The sequence below is a fragment of the Hirundo rustica genome, chromosome 1 (genome assembly GCF_015227805.2).
Source record: "Hirundo rustica isolate bHirRus1 chromosome 1, bHirRus1.pri.v3, whole genome shotgun sequence".
Taxonomy (NCBI): Eukaryota; Metazoa; Chordata; class Aves; order Passeriformes; family Hirundinidae; genus Hirundo; species Hirundo rustica.
This window is the reverse complement of record NC_053450.1, coordinates 92,551,757-92,565,672: the sequence shown is the minus strand read 5'-3', so window position 1 is coordinate 92,565,672 and position 13,916 is coordinate 92,551,757. Positions and strand designations below refer to the sequence as shown.

The following is a 13,916-nucleotide window of genomic DNA, read 5'->3' as shown; positions in this document are numbered from 1 at the left end:
CTTTACCTCTGTCCAATTTTGTACCGCCCCAGTGATGAAAAAGCACAGCAAACCTACCATGGCAAAGATAGATTCACCTTCAGAGCAGGGAAGTACTTCATCACCATCCTCTCATGAGGCTGTCTGACCCACCAGCAGCCTCAATTCACCTCTCACATCCCCACCTGAGTGCACTGTCAGCTCCTCTGGGGTCACACACACATCACCTTCCTGTATCCAAACAAACCTCCCAACTCCAATGAAGGGGAGTCTCATCTCTAATACCCTTGTAACAGTCTTTAAAACATTATAGATGGATAAACAGTCACCACATTTTTAAGGACATTACACATTTGTTCCCTTTTTAACAAGAGATCATTAACCTTGTTTTAAAAATACACTGGTTGGAGAGCAGTAGCTCGAGTGTTATATTCCTGTTTGGCTACGTGCACTGCCCTTGGTGCCAGCAGTTTGTATCTTATCAAGGATTTAAGCTCTTCTGGGATGATGGCAAGGTTTTTTCTGATGGCTGAAAGCAAGGGTCACTCCAAGTAATTACTATGGCTGCCCCCAAAGACACCAGCAGCAGCAATGATTTATCACTGTTGGCACCACAACTCCCTGAGATGCCAGGGAACAAAAAGGACTGAAGGAATGGTAATAAGACACCTGCAGTATTTCTAGGCATCCCGCTTTCAGCAGCTGAAGGCCTCTTAGTGGGTTTCCCTGCAAAGCTTCAGGCTGGGAGGAAGGCACAGAAAAGGAGGATAAAGGAAAAGTCATTGTGTAATATGCTGTTTCCGTCACAGATCCCGCAAGATGCTGTTAGGAGGTGGAGAGAGGAAGTCTGCTAGGTGATAACAGGATGCAAGGGTGGTTCTTGTCAAGGGTATTTAGAGACACGGGAGAAAGGTCTGAGTACCCATAACATGTTATATGGGGATGAATGGGCCACAGCAGCAGCACACGAAAAGGAGCTCCATGAAGCTTTCTAAAAATGTTTAGAAGGTAAAAATATTATCTTCATCATGTTTTTTATTTTGAAGCAGTAAAAGGACTCACAAGTTTTATAGTGAAATTTTGGCATAATCAGAATTTATATAAGCTTCTTTAATTTCTGTAGAAAATGCACAGATTTTTCACCTGTAAACTCAAGAAAGTCCAGTTATAAGTCAAGATTAATTGCAATCCTATTAATTTTACAGAGCTGGGCAAGTCAAGATTCATGTGATCCCAATAAACCATTTTAACGATCCATAAATGTCCTATTTGTCTGCTTTTCTAGATCTGCCTTACACTTCTCCGTGGGGAAAGAGATATTATGGGTCGTGGTCCATCATTATTAGGGGAGCCTGAAACATTGGAAAGTACAAAAAATTTATATATATATATATATATATATATATATAATTTTTATATATATAATTTTATATATATAATTTTTTATATATATATAAAATTTTTTTATTTATTTATTTATTTATTTATTTATTTATTTATTTATTTTTAATTGAGATCGCTCCAGATTCCTCAGCAAAGTTTATCTCCGGGGCTCCTTGCCCTGTCAGGGGCATCACCCAGGGCACTGTTACAAGGAACGAGCACAGCCGAGCAAAGCCAGCCTGCTCCATCCAACGTGGAGACACAATGCTATGGAGGGAAAAAAAGAACAACAACAACAACAGCTTTAGTTTTGTCTCAAATCCGGGGGAAAAACCTTATTCAATAACAAATATGTTTCGTGAATAATAACCCGCCAAAACCTGTCTTGGCGTGCCGGAGTTTCCCACGGTGGTTTTGCAGGAGACGCAGAATCCCGACACGCGGTGGCTCAGCGTCCTTTCCCTGCCGGTGTCTTTGCCAGCCCAGGGACTCCTCTCGCTGCCCGGCCGCGGTACCGAGCAGTTTTTGACATTTTTCGGTACCCGTGAGTGTCACTAGATGGCAGCAAGAAACTGCGCTTGGCAACCCGAGGGGCATCGGCCCGCCTGAGTGCCCCCAGCTCCCCCTCGCCTGCGGGCAGGGGCAGCTTCTGGGGGCTGGAAACTCGCTTTGCCCGGGAGTATTAATCCCTTTTACCAAGGACAGCAGTCCCTCGGGACACAGCTTGCCGCCCATCACAGTCCAGCAGCTTTACAAACCCAACAGCATCCTCAACGCAAAATAAGATCGCAGATAGATCCCAAAACCTCACAAGTTTCACAATGCGGGCGAGTGCTACCTTTCCAAGAAGCTGGAGGATGTTCCCATTCCCAAATGCTCTTTATGCCCCTTTTATCACACCTGTCTCATATCACTTCTTGCTTTCCCAACAGTCAGTGTTGTACATCGAGGTGGCAGAGAGGGATCTGCTGGATAAGCCCTCAGCCAGCTGCATCCCCAGTCGATCCCACATCAGGACTTCCAGGAGGAAATGGCTCCCCAAGAGCATCTTTCCTCCACTGGCCCCTGGATTCTTCAGTAGATTCTTTCTCAAGCTGTGCTTACAACAGCAGGGGTCACACACACCTGGTGTCAGCAGAGTGATCTGCACTGTGCTTTCTGAAATCCTTCCTCAGTTACCACATATCTGTCCTTGGCCCTCCACACCCACCCACTATCTCTGTCTTTTCCCCTCTGATGGAGCTGTTTCCTCCCAGTGATAATATGGAGCTGCTTTCCAGGGTGTTCCCGCACGCAATCACTTCTCCTTCATCTCTTAGGCCTCTGTGTCTTTCACCAAACTCTCTTTTGCTTTACTTTCTATCAGAGAAAACTTTTTATATAACTGTACTGATCTGCATGACAGAATTATCTCTGGCTGTCCCAGCTCATCCCTCTGTCCTGACATACCTACAGAGATGCCCTCCTCACCTGCCTGATGGGGTGGAAGGCCAGAGAAGAGAAAAAAACTGGAATAACCCACTGGATTTGCTTCATTCTCTTTTCAGTATTCGCTTAGAGGCCATGGACAACTTTGGCCACCCACCTGACCATGCACTGTGCATTTCCCCACACCACATCCCATGAGAACTCCTCTCAGGGGGCAGAAGGGTCACTCATATATCCTGCCTTTGTCAACACATTGGTGCCTCCTATCCAGGGGTAGGAAAAGCAACAAAGAGTAGGATCTTTAAATGTATGATGACAAACTCCGCTGTGGCACAAGAACTAGGAGCAAGGAGGCTGCTCACAGCTTTGCTTTCCCCAGCTTTATTTTCCACACAGAGGCACCCAGCTGTAAATCTTCTCAAACTGTGCACCCCTCATAAGCCTCTGAAAGCAATGACAACCAGTGGCCACCTCGAGAGATCATTTTAAGGGCCTTCCAGTGCTGCTGAAGGGAAGCTAAGGAGGTTGTACTGGGGTACCTCATCTGTCACACTCCATTTTTAAGCTCATTCTTTAAGTGAAGATAACAGGACAGGATTGAGGTGACTCCTTTGTCTACGGCAGCACAGTGCTTATGTTCATGCCGCAAAATATAGAACACATATCCCCTGTATTTACTTCTGCCTGACTCTTCCTGGGGGGGCCCCAAAGCTGCCAGCACCAGCCTTGAACCCCTTCTGAATCAGCCACAGAAGGTAAAAAGAAACACACCAAGTTCCCAGTCCCATATCCATAACAGGCACCTTTCAACCCCTTACTGACAGAAGGGGTGACCATGAGCACCTTTTACCAGAGTAAGGTTGACATCTGACAGAAAACCAAAGCTCCAGTTACAGTCCTCCTTTGACATCAGTTGTATTTAGCACCATGTGCACATAATACCCCTGTTCCATCCCCTCCTCTCCACAACACCCAACCCCTGACAATTATTCCAGAGCAGCCCACAACTCAAGGAAGCCCATCTCTCATCTCTCACCTCTCTTCTGCCGCCTGCTCTGCCACAGGTGCCTGGTGCAGGAGCCAGGACCTGCCCCAGCAACCTTCTGCAGCCAGGACAGGCCTGGGCAGGGCTGGGGTGTGAGTGGGGAGGGGCAGCATCCCCCAGCTACAGTCCCAGGGCAGGGGGTGAATGTGAGAGCTGCCAGTGCTGACAGCCACCTGAAAGAGTCAGAGGTCATTTTGGCAGACCTGTGCTTTTTACCTTAAACCTGGATAGCTAAACTGACTTCCTTCTCCCTTCTGTGCTAACACTGCCCAGGTTCCTTCCTTCACTGCACTAGGTTTCTAAAGACCAGGGGAAAAATATAGCAAAGGGAAAATAGGGAGTTTTTTAATATAGTCTGTGTGCTTCTCCCTCCCTGTTAAGGCTGTTTTTCCCCTCTCTGATAAGGCTGCTCCTTCAAAACACACCTTCCGACCTTTGATGTCTCACCCAGACCCAGTTACTCTGCTGCTACACCCCTCACTCTGTCAGTGATCCTGTTCAGAGAGTCCCATTTCATTCAGAGGCTGCAATTTCACTCCCTCTCTCTCTTTTTTCCCAGCATCTAATACAGCCTGCTGCAGCACTACCCTACCCCACTGATATTTGCTAGCAGCAGCCAATCTTCAGCCTCACCAGCTTTCTATCCAACCCAACAGCAGTCCCAGGGAAGCCTCACAAGCAGCAGAAGGGAATCCTTGGCATTTCCAGACCCTTCAGAGCCCATGCCAAGAAGACTTTAGCAGGAAAAGTCTGTTTTCTGGTGCCCACTCAGAGATAAAAGATATTAATTTTCTAAAAGGCAAAGCACTGGCTGTCACCATCAGCTGCATTTACCACCTGCTGGGAAGGTCACTCCCTGGCCCTTGCCACAGTGGCTGCTTCTGCAGTTCCAGAGCACTCATGCAGCTTTGGCTCCAAAATGGTACTCAGCTGAGACCTCTGGATCAGTCCTGTGCTTCGTCCCGTGGGGAGGGCAGCTGCCTGGCAGAGGAGCAAGAACATCAGCGATTTCTCTTAAACCTACCCCTTGCCATTGCCTTGGGTCACGCCTGCAGAAAGGGGAAGAGCAGCAAAGAACAGTCCATAGAAAGCCCTTCAGTACACAAAAGAAAGCCAGGTTGTTTCCAGACTTGTAAAGGCTCTGTTCCTGCAAGTAATAGTGAAATTTTCTATATAGAGAAATGTCTGAAGCATTTCAGAGACATCCTTTAACTTCCATGAAAAGCAACTCTGTTTTGCTCCCACAGAGCCTCACACATCACTGCTGAAGTGCACAGCAATCGATGGTAAAACCCTTATCCCAGTTAATGGGAAGTTGCATCACCCCACCAACACAAACCGTGTTTGGATGTGCCAGATGTTATGGCACTTAGAGAACATAACCACTCTGTCATGCTGCAAATCAGTGTTGAACCTTTCCACTGCTGCAAAGGGGAAATTGCTGTGTGTGGATCTGTGTAGGGCCAAACCTCATTAGCTTATTCCATTTCTATTCCCACCCTTGCTAGAGGTCAGAGAAGAGGGATGGACACCACCCAGCAGCTTGCATTGTCCCATCCCCTCCTGCCCCTCTCTTCCCAGACTTGGGGAGCTGGCACTTGTTCAGTCACAAGCCATGAGGCGCCTCGTTATCCTGCCAGCAAGCTCCCACACAGGCATGATCCAATCTCCTCTGCAACCCCTCTAAGACCCTTGTTCTCACTGTTGAGAGCCCCCAGACTTGGTCCAGCTGTGGCAGAATGCATGACCATGGTGGATCCACACCTCTGAGGAAAAGGGTCTCCTACTTTCTGGAGCAGGAATGTGGCTCTGCCCAGTGTCTCGGCTTCACCCATCCTTGAGGCCATACTAGGAAGATCTCTGAAGGAAGTGGGGGAGGAGAACAGGAGAACAAGGACATAAACACAGCTTTCCATTATTGCTCAAGAACGTTCAAGTCAGGGCCTACAAGAGTTATGCAGCAGAGCCCTATCTGCAGGGTCGAGTCAAGGAAGATGTGCCCATCTGAAGACCCAATGCAAGCTTGAAAAATTCCCCCAAAGATGTTGGAGAAGAAGATTAGGCACTGGTGCAGGTCTAAGATGTCAGCTCAGGGCTCTGTCCCACCGCAGTCCTGGATCCACTAGGCAGAAGGCATGACCTCATATGACATCATCCCATGACAGCAGGGCAGAAGGGTCCCCACACAACCCCCCCCACCCCGTGGGTAGCTGTACCTCTCTTGTGCCCTGTGGAGACAACACCAACTCAGCAACAACACACGCAGGTCTCCATGTGGTAATTCATGCTGTGGTATCCATCCATGTGCCAGTCCCTGACCTACCAGAAACCCAGCTTCCAGACCCTCAATACCCACCTCCAGCATCCAGAATCACTTATTTTTCGTCCAGGAGCATAAAGTCTGACAGTGTGCCCACATCAATTATTTCCTAGCAGAGACTGGGCAACATTAAAGGAAAAGAGAGAAATCACTTAGTGAAATGGCTGGCAAGAATACCACATTGGTTTTTTGCCTTTGAGTCAGACAATTATCATAACCTGCTTTTAGTTTCCTGGCCCCTGTTTTGCCTGTTCGCCCATGTAATCCCTCACTCACAAGTTGCTTCCATGCCATGACACAGGCAGGAGATTCAGAGCAAGGAGCACAGCCAGCAACTGACGCCCCTCCACAGCTTTTCTGGCAGCTCCCTTGCTTCCTGGGGACAGAGATCATGTAGCACAACCTGCAGCAATATTCCAATGGTGGCAATGATGGACAAGGAAAACTTTAAGAGTGCAAGACAAATCTGTCTGACACTCATCACTGTTTCCCTCTTGCTCTCCTCCCTTCCCACACTCACTTTCTCCTCTGCACAAAGTCACTGGTGAGCAGTTGCTGTTCCTGCGCTGCTGCTGCTCCTCTCCCACACATCACCTGCCCTGTGCTCCTCAGGGATGCAAGGAGGGTGGTGAGCTGTGTTTTACCCCAGGGCATTTGACTCTCAGATATTACCAGCTTAGCTCAGAGATGCACTGAATGGAGCCCACATGTTTACTGTGGGTGCCGGAACAGTAAATGGCAGAATCATATGTCCGGGGCAATATTTAGTTTTTCTTTTTCCTCTCTCTTTCCCATCTTGGACTTGCACACCTTTCCCCCACTGCCTTCCCAAAGATGTAAATGAAACACAAATGATACAGCATGAAACAGCGCAAATGGTTTCTAGTTAAACCCGATTTAAAAATAAATGGCATTCTGCTTTTAGTACATTAGCATCCATTTTTTAAAACAGATCTTGGGGAGGAAGCTATTACACTTTGCTTGATGCAGTCCACAGAGTATAAAGCAGTGTCTTCCTCTGTCCTGCCAAACCATGGGAATGCTGCAGCCCAGCAGCAATCTCACGTCAGTGCCAGCTTTACAGAAAGCTTTGAATGTGCAAAATCCCATAACAAGAGGCAGAGGGCACATCTTCAGCTAAAATCACTGTCATTTCAAAGAACGAGCCAAGGCTAGGGGGGATAAGGCTGATGGTGACACACGATTGGCAAAAAGCAAAATAAGTTCATCTGCCCGCAGAAAATACCTCCATCCTCCCCCAGCAAAGCAATGTCCTACACAGCTCAAATGCTCTATCACCCCTGGACTTCTCCAGGCCTCAGACAGCCAGTTGTTTTAGTCTCACATGCACTGGAGCATAATCACATTTGGGAAGAAACTGGTCACTTCAGGTGCTCCAAGATCACCGTGTGCATATAAATATACACTTAGATAATGGCAATTATATAAAATTATATGCCAGCATAATGATAACCTATGAGTAATGGGGCTTACAATAACACCTCCACTGCCACGATCATAAGCAATCCCGGTTGTCACTGGTGCTTATCCTTCCAGCGTGACCTCAGCTTAATGCCAGTGGCAGAGATGGACTGACACCAAACCGTGGGTCCGAGAGGGACTCGTCTTCCCAGAGGAGGGGATTACTGAGTACCTTGCTGCTCTTGTACAGATCAGCCTGGGGGAGAAGAGGTGAACTGCAGACATACCTCCCTGCCAGGGTATGGGTGTGGGGGCACACACTTCCCTCTAGACCACCATCACAGCCTGTGCCAGAGAAGCCCTTGCAGACACTTACAGCTGTAGGATTCCCCCATCCCAGCCTGCACAGGCTCCAGGGTCTGCTGGAGTCACTCAGGAGTAAAGGTGTTTACTGTTCACTTAGAAAAGCCACCAGTCTTATTAAAATCAAGCCTCTTCTTGATTTTAACTAGAAGGCTGGGTCTCACCATGCCTCAGAAATACCCAAAATATATGGATGCAGGATCAGGAGACACGAGATGCTTAGGAAAGGAAGGGGGCACCACCCTTCATTTCCTTGGGTGTTGTCAGCACAGATGAGGCTGCTGGAGGGAGGCAGGCATGCAATCGTGCCAGTCTCTGTGCCCACTGACATCCAGGGCTCATCTCCCGCAGAGCTGACATCCCACAGGAGTTTACACGCAGGCACAAACTTGGCACAGACCATACTGGCAGCAGTGGGATGCACACGTAACACTGAGCACAACCACAAGCCCAGGCATGGCAACGTCGAAACCCAAGCCACAGCTGGGAAGAGTGACCAAAATCCTTAGAGGGATTATGAACCACCAAAAGCTTAGAATTAGGGGCTTGCTTTTAATTAACAAAGAAGTAGATGCTTGATTTTCGCTGAGTTACCCCCTGCTGTTTATATACATGCCTTTTTCTTTGACATCTTGTTATTGATCCCATATGCCTCAACTCTGGCAGCTGAACCAAGCCATCTTACAAAAATTAACAAAAATAATGTAGTTTTACACATTACCCCCGTGATTTGTTCTCCTACACAGGTATTTTTTTTTTCACTACTTTGAACGTGCTTTTCTCTCTCTGCAGTCAGGATTGTTTTTTCTCTGCAATATTCATTTCCAGAGGGATTTAGAGGGGCTCCTAGGAAGGGTCTTGCCATACCAGGAGCTGCCAGGAAGCAAATGTGAGCAGAGCCCTGGAAGGCAGGAGAGACACTGGGGCAACAGCAGTCAGATTACCCCTGGGTCACCAAACCTGCCTCCTCTTCCAGGCTCTTGTGAAGCATCTTTCATATGCCCTGTTCAGGTCCCAAGCTAGGATTCAGGACATTGGACAAAAAGCTTTTACAACCATGCCCATTCCCCTTGTGTTTCCTCTATAACTGGGTCTCACCTTAGGCACACAGACAGTTTTACCGCCTCATCTAAGGTGGGATTAGGGCATTGTTGAAAGAAATTGACTATTACACGGAGAAGAGAGGTGAAAGGACCAATTTCATGACAAAATTCTCCCTTTGTCTCGCCATGGTAGGACCTGTCCAAGCTCCCTACAAGTGATGAACAGGTCCAAGCCAAGCTCTGTGCAGCAGCACAGACCTGTAAAGGAGACACATTTACCACCTCTCACAGTGCTCAGGCAGAGAGATCCTCTGGAGTGGCTGTACCGGGTGCCAGTTCAAATAATCCCATCACAGCATGAACAGCTGGGCCACTTGTCTGGAGGGAACAGGCAGAAAGAAAACCCACAAGCATCACAGTCTGTATGAGGGATGGGACATTATGGGAAATCACTCATCTTCATAAATAGAATTAGTAAGAGGGTCATATTTACCAGCTGAAATTTAACCAGGATGCCTTTGGCTGACTAGTGAAGTGTCTTTTCCTCCAAAAGCTACCTGCAATAATACAGACTGAAACCTTTGATTAAACACACCTATCACCATACCAAATGTTATACATTTGGTGGAAGAGAGAAGAAGAGAGTTTTCTTACAGCCACCCCAAGCTTCCACTCCTGTCTACCAGAGTTCTCCTGTGGCCAAGAGCCCTAGACCACATATCAGGATGATGTGAAGACAACACAGCTCAGAGGTGGTAGAAATGAGTGTAAAACCCAGCCAACCCACTACTACCACAAGCATTCTTCTGGTTTCTGAGCCACCACAGATACACCAGATCCTGCTGCACTTCCTCACCCAGCCAAGAGGAACTCAGGTCTGGCTGCAGACAAAAACATCCCTGTTACCACTTTGAAACCACTGCCCCTGAGGAGCCACAAACTGCTCCCTACTGAACCTTGCGATGACACAGGCTGGAGGCCCCAGGGCACGTTGTATTCTTCTTGCTTGTAGTCATAGCCTGAGCAAAGCTAGAAGTTGCCTTTCCATTCTGATTATGTTTTTTAAAAGACACCACCTCATTGGTGCCACTGGCACAACGACACAGCTCATGTCAGCCAAATCTAGCAGACAAGCCACAAGGCTTCTCTAGCCAAAAGACCATCAGGAGCACTGTCCCTTCCAGGCAATAGCTAAATGGGCAAAGCATAGGTCAGCAAAACTGAACACAGCATAGCAGAAAACAGATTAATTCTCCTCGCCTAGCAGAACAGATCTTAGTCAAGCTTTAGCATCCCAGGGAGTCAGATACAATCCCTTGATCTTTCCCATTGCATATCTCACTGTCTGCTCTGAGCAGGAATCCCAGGGAGACCAAGAGGAAAAACCTCCAAATGGGAGCAGGTACAGGTGAAAAAAAACCTCAAAGCTTTCTCAAGAGACATTCAGCTGAGCAAGGCTCAAGGTCCTGAACTACCTCCTCTAATACCCAGAGCACTGCTTCTGGGCACTTTCACAGGGCACCCTCTGGAATTCTCTTCCCAGGGCCTGACCCATAGCCCCCATCCCACAAAAGAGACAGGGTTGTAAGGGTCCTTAATATCATCTAGTTTCAACCCCTCGCCACAGGCAGGGACAACTTCCAGTAGACCAGGTTGGTCAAAATCTTATCCAGCCCAGTCTCGAACACTTCCAGGGACAGAGCCCCCACAACTTCTCTGGGCAACCCAACCAAGCAATAGGATGTTTAGACACACTCACATGGGTCAATCTAACAGCTCCCAGAGCAGCTTCCCCACTAGCTGTGGTGTCCAGGATAAGCAGGAGGTGCTGGAAGCAGCAGCAGTCCCTTACCTCTCACAACTGGAAACCACACACACTACCACAAGCAGCTGTGCCCACCTGCACTTAAATGCAAATTTTCTAGCCAAGACCCAGGAAAACACAATTACTTACCAATTGGCCAGTCTTCCAGGTTTCTCAGTCTGACCTCTTCACAGTGGCATAGATCCCAAGAAGGTGAGACTGTGAAATTACTGAGTGTGCTTACTGACTGTGCTTGATAATGGATTATGCTAAGAAAGGATCAGCATCAGGAAGAATTTTTCATTTCTTTGCTACATGACACTACTAAGGAAAAAGACATGGGGTGCTCTTGCTCAGAGGCTTCACCCTTCTGCAGACACTTTTTATAACCCCATTTTGAGAGATCAGAGATCCTGCAGTTGTTCCCCTTTTGGATAAAACACAAGGACATCTTCAGATAGGTGTGGACACAAGACTTGCTTAAAAGCTCTGACATGGTTATTCCAGCATCCCTGCTGGGATATTTCAATGTGAGCCTGTTGGTAGGTGCACTGCTTGCTAACACAGGTAGAGCTCTGGTTAGGGGAAGGAATGACAAGAAAGGATTTAAGGGTTTTTTTATATTGAATATCACGGTGCAGATTTGAAGCCTTGAGTTTGCCTGCTGGACGCCTGTGAGACTCAGCATGGCAGTGGCTGCAGTCAGGGCTCACTACAGAGGTGGTAACAAGGTGTTCTCTGGGCTGAGAAGCTCAGCATGAGACGTCCCATGCAAAAAGTAACCCATGGCACCGAGTGGAAAGTGTTTCCTCTGTGAAGTGTGGTTTTGGGGGTGATATGGGATTTTAGTTTGGTTTTAATTTTATTAATTTTTGTTGTGGGGTGCTTTGGATTTTTGGATTTTTTGATTTTTGGTGTTTTTTAATTATGTGATATCCATCTCTAGAAAGACAAGCCTTTTCGTTCTATTTTTCTGTGATTTCTGGTTTCCAAAAACTAAGTTTTCAGGCTGGGAAAGTTGTAGAATTTGAAAGAGAAAGGAGCTGCCAAGCAGGCACCAGGATCAAAAGACATTGGGAAAGGTTTTTGCAAGAGCAATCCTTCTGAGAGGCAGGCCATCACTGCTTACAGAGAAGCAAGGATTCCCAGGAGGAGTCACGGGCCCCCCAGGGAAATGTGACAGGATGAAGATGGGGTGGGTGGCCCCACCCACAGGATCACCCCAGAGCAAAAACTGGAGACCAGGAAAGGTGTTTTGAGAGGGTGATGTGGGCTGTTTGTCAAACTGGAAGGATGGATCAGACTGTGGGTAGTGTAGAAGTGGGTGTGGGTGAGTAGGTGGATGCGCACACACTGAGGTTAAGAAGGTAAATGACATCTTGTATAACCTCAAAAAGCATGGAGATTTAGAACTGAGGGATTTGGTTGCAAATTACTTTGAAATAAAAGGCTTTTGAAGAAAACTGGTCTTCATGACAAGTGCAGGAGCTGGGAGGGGAAATTGCACCTTGAAGCTGGGATCAAATCAAATTTGAATCCATTGACTTTTTTTAATTATTATTTTACAAAACTGGCCAGGAGATGTTTAGGTTGCTAGGACTAGTCTGATTTGGAATTTTAAATATTGGAAATTCAGAAATGTGTGTCTTTTTCTTGGAAAAGATTTGTTGGTGTTTTTCTTCGAAGTTGCCAGGTGAGGAGCTGGCAGTTCACTCGTCTGCCAGGTGGGAAGCCAGGCAGTTTGCCCACCACTGGCAGCTGGTAGGCTGGCAGGGTACCAGGCACACGGGCTGCCAGCAGCTGGCGTCCATCACAAGTCTGACAGAATGGACACATTCCCACCAGAAAGATGGTTCCTCAGTAATCAGCAAGATCCTCTGCAGGAAAAGTGCTGTGCTGGAAAACTTCAGTCTGCTGCAAGTCATCACCTTTGTTAACGTGTGGACTGGTAAGTTTCTCCTGCTTTCTTGCCACAAGACCAGAGCCTTGAAAAACACACACACACACACACACAAAAAAAAAAAAAAAACAAAAAACAAACAAACAAAAAAAAAAAACAACCACCACCACCTATGTTTAAGTGGAATAATACCAGTGCTGAATTTATTCTAAACTAGTGAGGAAAAAAATGTACATTCATGACCATAGTTTGAGCTGTCAGTGAAAACAGTGGTATTCTCTTCAACCTTCATCTTGAAAACATTCTCAGAGGCAAAACCTATCAAGATCTTTCAGATAATGTATTGAGGTGAACAGCCCCACAAATGACATGCAGGATTTTCAAGGATGTGTCACCCAGCTGGAAAATCCTACCTTCAGATGCTGAGCAATTGTAGCTAAGCTAGAAATATTTAGCAGTAAACATCGCCTTCACGTGTCATGCTCAAAACCACAGCTGTGATTGTCTCTCATAAGCACTGCAGGATGTGGGGGTGTGAGGAAACTAAGGAGCACGGATGTCTGAAATTGCACGGCAGGATGAAGCATTCCATCAGGTCCTTCAGAAACCCGGAGCAGGAGGCCCTGTTCTCCTGCAAGGACAGGCAGGGCTGAGGGAGCAAATGAAGAGAAAGGGGGCTCTGAAGGAGCAGACTTTGCTTTGTGCAGCCTGCCACACATCCCATATCCACTGCCTGGGGTAGCTCCAGGTGCTCCTGGTAACTCCCAAGCCACAGTCTCCACCAGACTTTTCCATGGAAAAGAGCTTTAGTAATCCTACATCCCACCTATGGAGAGCAAACACCAGTGCTGTCTGCACGCCACTGCAGCAGCTCCCAGGGCTAATCCAGAGTCTGCCCCACACTCTTCAAAAGGATTTTAATGTCAGTTACTCTTGAGAAAGTAAATAAGAGTCAAGACTCTTTACCTTTATTTATCCCAGCTCTTTTACCTTCTTCTATCCTCAAAATTTCCATTAAACACATCTGATGCATTCAAATTCTTTCCATAAATTTTCTACATTATCTTTTTAAAGGCAGTTGAAGATTACAACAAAATGAGACAATGTCTTTACACTAATTTTTTAATGTTGCACGTATCGCATTTTATAACATCAGAAGAAAAAAAAAAACCCGAAGTAAACCATAGAGAGAAAATAAATATAATTTTTATGAATATACGCAGAGAGAG

At 46.9% G+C, this 13,916-nt stretch overlaps 1 long non-coding RNA gene across 1 annotated transcript; it reads left to right on the top strand.

The window, feature by feature from the left end:
* The first annotated feature begins 916 nt into the window (after positions 1-916).
* LOC120761556 (uncharacterized) lies at positions 917-1,624 on the top strand. Its single transcript, XR_005703699.1, has 3 exons — positions 917-987; positions 1,265-1,346; positions 1,495-1,624. It is a non-coding gene; the product is annotated as an uncharacterized LOC120761556 (long non-coding RNA).
* The last annotated feature ends 12,292 nt before the right edge of the window (positions 1,625-13,916 follow it).